The 7,085-nt window shown below is 40.5% G+C and overlaps 1 pseudogene; it reads right to left on the bottom strand.

Moving 5' to 3' along the window:
- Positions 1-266: 266 nt before the first annotated feature.
- On the bottom strand, positions 267-6,506 carry LOC135982100 (uncharacterized; annotated as a pseudogene).
- Positions 6,507-7,085: the final 579 nt, after the last annotated feature.

Below are 7,085 nucleotides of genomic sequence, written 5' to 3'. Positions count from 1 at the left end.
AGCCAAGTACAGCACCCACGAGAAGAGGGAGCCCTGTCTCTCTGTGCTGGCTCTCTCATCCTGTTTGAAAGTACTCCACTGCTGAGCTGAAGGGACTGTGGGGAACAGAAAGTTATCTGTTCATAATAAATATTGGATTTTAGATCTCCTTTTCAGCAAACTAGTCAGTGTTCAGTAAGAACTGAGCTGAGACCAACTTTCAACCATGGCCTCTTGGACTGGCAGACTAATTACTCTTGGTTTAAATTGCAAAGCAGCCTCCTATTCTAATAGTGCTCCATTCCATGAGAATCAGAGGAGAAAAAGAGAGTTTGCACATTCTCTTTGTTCAGAATAACCTTTAAAAATATGAAACAAAGGGATTTACTTTAAAAAAATTCCCATTCATGAATCACTTTTCAACTCATTATCATGCTGCCTGCCAGTACTAATGAGACCCAACATTCAATTCCTTCAAGGTCTTGAAGACACTGTCATTGTGTCTCCCACAAGGAAATCATCTCTTATTTAAAAATTAATAAAGAAAAATTAACTGAACTTCTATAGGTGCTTTGCCAAAGTCCTCATCTAGCTTTCAAGATCTCCAACACCAATCTTTTGTTTAAGAAAAAAATATGTTAAGGTATTTTCAGCATTTATGATAGTGGGAAAAATAATTATATGAATGGAGGAGAAAGGGGTGTTTTTATTAAAGCTTTGTCAATGCCATGAAGAAGTGTGTGCCCACTGGTATTTTTCAAAACTATTGGTGTCCACTTAAGGTGCTGAGACAATTTGGAGGGGAGAAAATAATTATAATGATTCTGGGCTGTAGTCCACGAAAGCTTATGCTCTAATAAATTTGTTAGTCTCTAAGGTGCCACAAGTACTCCTGTTCTTTTTGCGGATACAAACTAACACGGCTGCTACTCTGAACTCAGGGTGAGATTCCATGCTATACACCTAGGAGGTGCAGAATAGAACTTGTGGAGCCACCTTTATGACCTTCTAACTCTGGACTGTTCCAGAAGCTGGAAAGACCTCTTGTGTAACCCAGCCCCAGGGGGCGGGAGGGGACTATCTATGTTATAGCAGCCTCCCAAATGGCCCCATGGGCTTGGAATTTCAGCAATGATGCTGCAGGCTGAGACCCTGCCTCCAGCAGGTCTCCTATATCTGAACTTGTGAGGAGAGGTCTTTGGAGGCAGCCTTATGGCTGTCTTCTTCAGTGCCTATATCAGGGGCTTCCTGTTGTTAGGCTTTGGGGGCCCTTTAGATGGCATTAAGGGACCAGAACGGGGGTAAAGATCTCACCCTTTAGTTTATTAGTGAAGAGAGAAATTTTTCCCATATCTACCATCCTTAAAGTTTTCCGATGCATCAGTGAAGAATGCAACTTTCTAATTTGATGCCAGTAAGAATGAAGAAATATTTGCCTTAAGTAGTCCTAGAGCTAAGTGACCAATTTACAATAAATAACATAAATAAGGCATATATTCTCTTATTTTGCACACAAAATCCACAAGATCACAAATTCCTCAGATTTACTTCTTGTTCAAAATTATTAATATTCTGTGATTTGAGGGTTTTTTACTCTGTGCATTCATCTTCAAATACTCAGTATGCTCAACAGTCAGCATTCTCTATTTAGGTTCTACTAGACCTTGATCCTGCAAAGATTTACACCCATGCTCAATGTTATGCATTGGGTGTAGTCCCATTGACGTTAATGGGAATACTCAATGTGTAATGTTAAGCACACTGGCTGTAGTTAGTTGTGACTTGTCAGATAAGTCACATGGTACTATTTCTGTTCCTTAGCCTGGAATCTGATCTAAATGCCACTGAAATCCATGGAAAGATTCTCACTGACTTGAATGGGCATTGGATCTAGGCCCTAATGAGTTCACAAGTACTTCTCATTAAAGCTCAGCTGCATAAATACTGATGGAAAGTGAACCCCCCAAAAGAGCATGAACATGGCTGAAGTAAAATTATGTGAGAATCGGAAGGAATGCTTGCAGATATTTCTTATGTGGCCTATTCATCTCCAAGTGGCACAGTAGTTAAAAAACAATTCAGAACATACGAGAGATTGAATAGACTGATAAAAAGTTTGGAGACATTTTGTCAAGATCCCAACAAGGGCAGTTGGACCAAGGATCAGAGCAGGGGCAAACCTGAGCAGTGCAGGAGTTCACAGGTTCTAGGTTAGGGTCAATACCAAAGGTGAGAGTCTGAGTCAGGTTTCAGGGTCCAGGTCAGGAGGCAAAATCCAAGTCAAACCAAGATCAAAGCCGGGAGCTCAGGAGCAAGGACCAGAAATGGTCATGGCAGCTACAGAAGATCCATACTGTTGCCTGGATATTTCTTGTAATCCCCCTTGGGTTTATATAAGGTAGGGAGCCAATCAGGTGCCATTAGGCTGCTGTCTGTCATACCGCTTGAGACAGGACTTCCCATGGTCTATTTCCACAGCAGGTCAAGGGGCCATGGAGCACAAGCAGGTTACAGCTGCTGTTGAGTGGCAGCATGGCTATGCCAGCTACCTTGCAGTTCTGTAGGCCTGCCTTCTAGACCCATGGGAGTCTTATATTACCTCCCACCTCCAGGAGTGCCCCCACCAGCCTAGGTTTGTTTGGATGGGCCACATGGAGGGCTGGCACAGGAGCATGGACTTGGGACATGAGCTCCCAGGATTGCTCCTCTGGGCTAAAAGCAACAGAGGGTCCTGTGGCACCTTTGAGACATTCTGTTAGTCTCAAAGGTGCCACAGGACCCTCTGTTGCTTTTTACAGACTCAGACTAACACGGCTACCCCTCTGATACTCCTCTGGGCTGAAGCCCTTCCAGTCTATGAGGTACCAGAGGGAGTCACGTCTGATTTTTGAGTCCAGTGTTTCATGAACCTCATACTCATTATGTCCTAGGATCCTCACCAGAGGGCACACGTTAAGCTCAATGAGCAAAAGGGTTGACGATGTAGGGTTTTAGCAAGGATACATGAAACACGGGGTGTATTTTGAGGAATCATGGTAACTGAAGCTTCATGGTCACTCAGTTGATTACCTGGCTGATGGAATATGGCCCAAGTTATGAGTGGTCCAGTTTATGACTTGACTGGTTGGTGTGCAGGTTTTGGGCTGAGTCACACTTTTTACCTGATGGTGAATCCCAGGTCTTCCTGGCACCACCAGTCAGTAGTACTCTTAGGCCTTGTCCAGGTGGGTCTTGAGTTCTTCTTGGACCTCATGGATCTACTGCACCCAGTCAGCAGCTGTAGGATTGGTGGAGTATGGGTATGGCCAGATGGAGACAGGGGTGGAAGCCACAGTTTGCATAGAATGGACTCTGCCCGGTGGAGACATGGTCGATGTTGTTGTAAGCAAACTCTGCTTGGAGTAGGAGATTCGACCAGTTGTCGTAGTGCAAATTTGTGAAGTAGCACATTTATTGTTCTAACACTTGATTTGCTCATTCGAACTGACCGTCAATTTGTGGGTGACAGGTGGTGAATGTATAAGTGGGGATCCCAAGCAACTGTAGGGTATCATGCCAAAACCACAACACAAATTGCGGCCCCTGATAAGTTGTGACTCGCTCTGGGAGTCAATGGAGACAAATTAAATGAGTTACCAAAAGCTGGACTGTTTCTTCTCTAGAGGGCAGATGCACAATGGAGACGAATTTGTCAACTAAAAATCACAGTGAAGACTACAGTGTGCCTATTAGACATGGGTAGCTTGACTAAAAGGCCAGGGTAATGGCCATTCAGGGTCTAAATGGGATTTCATAAGGCATTAGAGTGCCAACAGGTTTCAAGTGCAGTGTCTTGGTGAGGGCACATGTCTCACAGGAATCAACATACAAGTGGATTGTTGTGCACATTCGGGGCCACCAGAAGGAGCAGGTGGACAAATGGAAGGTTTTGAGGTGTGCCATATGGGCTGGTAATGGTGAGTCATGACAGAGCTGCAATACCTAGCTGGGTCTCAGCAGAACAAACAAGCAGTCCTTGACATAGAAGAAGCCATCCTGAATCTAGTGTTGCCCCTTGCTTGCTGTTTCAAGTTCCTTGGGAGCAGGTTCTCTTACAAAAGTTTTAAGTATTTTACACCTACACTATTACCTTTATCAACCAAACTTGTAGTCTTATTAAAACAAATTAGGTTTGTTTGACAAGATCTATTTTCCATAAAATGTTAACTGGCATAATTATATTCCTATTCTTTAATTCTTTATCAACTGAATCCCATATCAGCTTTTCCTTTATTTTGCTCAGGATTGATATTCAGGCTAACAGCCATATCGGGGCAGCCCTAGACTAGCTGCCAGCAACTGGCACCCTAGGCGAACCATGCAATCGGCACCCCCCACCCCCAAACCACAAGGACAGATCTAGGCTAAGGTTTTTGGTAAACTGGGAAACATTTTGCCCCGTTTTTCCTTTTAATGTTTTTTAAGCATTTTTTTTAAACAGAGGCTTAATTATTCAGTTTGTCCGTCTGTCAACCAATGTTTCTGAGATCAGATAAAATAGAGACACAACATTTTCAGAATAGATTTGTACATGACAGCTAGATGATATTTCAATCCGATTTAAAAAAAATGCATGAAAAATGTTATTTATAATTTTTATTATTACAAATCCAAAATCATCCATTACGCTATCCTGCTTTAATTGCCATTACCACCACATCCAATATAGAAAGAAATAAGAAAACTCTTCAAAGAACTTTAACCTGTATTTACAAAACACTCCGAATAAAAAATACTCTGTACTCTTAAAGCAAGAAAAGTCATGTTTTAAGTTTTGAAAATTCAGTCACTCGTTCTTTTAGATCCAGTTTTCCAGCTACTTCATGCTCTATTGACATTGTGGCAAGTCCAACAAGTCTCTCTTGCACCATTGTTGAACGCAGATATGTTTTTATCAATTTTAACTTTGAGAAGCTATGTTCCCCACTAGCTATGGAAACTGGCAAAGTTAAAAAAATGCATAGAGCTATAAAAATGTTTGGAAAACTGTCTGTGAGTTTATTTTCACAAACAAACTTCAGTACTTCTTCAGGAGTGGAATGTTTCTTAAGTCGTCTGGAAAAAGCCTGAAGTTCACTACACAAATCTGTAGCATCAATGTCTTTTGAATTTTCATAAGTCAATGCTGACTCCAGTTTTATACAAAATTCTCTTATCTGTTTTGCTGTTTTCTTTTGCAAGCTGTGGATATCATATAGAAAGTCAAATACTGACTCTAGCTGCTGCATCTGTTGAAATCTTTCATCAACCGAGTGAACAGCAGTATCAAGGACTGTGAAGTAGAAATTCACTTTGAACCTTTTTTTTAGGTTCTGAATGGGTGTGTCTCGTCCTTCATATGAAAACTGCTGTTTCTTTTGCCAAATGTGAACTGGCTCTCGTTCAAATTCTGTCAGAAAGACTATTTCTTCAGCAAGCTCGAGAGAATCTACCAGTGTTCTTTCAAATCCTTCATCACTTCTGAATTCCTCCAGAATATTTTTAGATTGCTGCAGTTTTTGAATAGCAGAATGTATGTTTAAGTTCTTTTTCCTGAAGTTGCTTACTAGTGAGGTTAATCTCGAAAAGGATATTATACCACAAAATGAGTGAAGTGACAAATTTGAACTTGAAAAGGCCATTTGCAAGAGCCTCTGCATCTGAATGTGCCGTATTGACAGATGATCCAGTAAAGGTAGTATCATCAGAAATTTCAATTAGGGCATCATAAATGTTTTCAAGTTCATATCGAAGAGGCTTCAAAGCATCAATGCCACTCTCCCATCTTGTCTGACTAAGTGGTTTCACAATTAGAGAATTCACATGGCAAGTCAGAATCTCCCAACGGCGTGTTGAGCTTGAGAAAAACACATAAACATGTGGCACAAGGTCAAAGAAACTGCCTGCCTCCAAACAGGATCTAGCAGCATCATTGACAACCAAATTTAGAGAATGCACACTGTAAGGAATGAAAAAGGCCCTAGAATTGATTTCCATCATTCTCCTTTGCACACCATTGTCTTTACCCTTTATATTACTCCCATTATCATAGCCTTGGCCATGTAAGTTTTCAACAGATAATGGCATTGTTTCAAGCTCTTGTAGAATAGTTTCAGTCATAAATGCTCCAGTCGTCTCCTTCAGTGGTACGAAATGCAAAAAAATGTTCCTTTATGAGCACTTCAACATTATCTTCATCTGCAGACTTTTCCATATCCACAAAATGAATGATAATAGTCATTTGTTCAACATGACTCACATCTGGTGTACAGTCCAGTATTATTGAAAAGTATTTTGCAGAATGGGAAGCTTCTACAGTTTTTTTTTTTTTTTTTGGCATTTGCTAGGATTTGAATCAGTTCATTCTGCATATTTTTTCCTAAGTAATCAACTTGTGTTTCATGATTAGTTATTTTACGTAGATGCTCCTTCATGACTGGATCAAACAAAGCTAGGTATTCACCAAATTTTAAAAAAGTTTCCACTACCTCGAGTGTATAATTTTTCATTTCTACTGCGGCTGCGGAATGCTAAATTTTGCCCACCTAGAACTCTCACAAAAGCAATCAGACACTCTAGTATTTGTTGCCAATATTCTTCTTTTTCCTTGATCACATGTAAATTTTCTTGATCGATAGTTTTTCCTTTTTTCAATCATAATTCAAGTTCTTTCCAATTTTGAAAACATTCCAAATGTTCTCTACTTCTTTCATGTGAAGAGAGAATTTAAGATATGTTTTCCCAGTCCTTCGAATCATTTTCAGTAAGTGATGTACCAATTGCTTGATTTCTAAACAACTTGCAGCAAAAGCAAAACACAGAATCCTCCGACACTGAATATTGTAACCAGTTTCGCTGAATTTCTTCCCCATTAATGAGTTTCCTCTTGTAATGCTGAGCAAAGAATTTTCTTTTATTTCCATCCTTAGGGAAGAGAAATTCATGAACTTGTTCAGGTCCATGTTCCACGAGAATTTGCCGCACACTGTCATCACATCTGGGTCATGAAGCTGGGTCCCCATACTGTAACTTGTTTGTAACTTCCTCATCCTTTCTTCCTTCTACTTCATTTACTTCAATTTCTGCAT

The sequence above is a fragment of the Chrysemys picta genome, chromosome 3 (genome assembly GCF_011386835.1).
Source record: "Chrysemys picta bellii isolate R12L10 chromosome 3, ASM1138683v2, whole genome shotgun sequence".
Lineage (NCBI taxonomy): Eukaryota > Metazoa > Chordata > Testudines > Emydidae > Chrysemys > Chrysemys picta.
The sequence above is the reverse complement of the archived record's forward strand: the minus strand, read 5'-3'. Positions and strand labels throughout refer to the sequence as shown.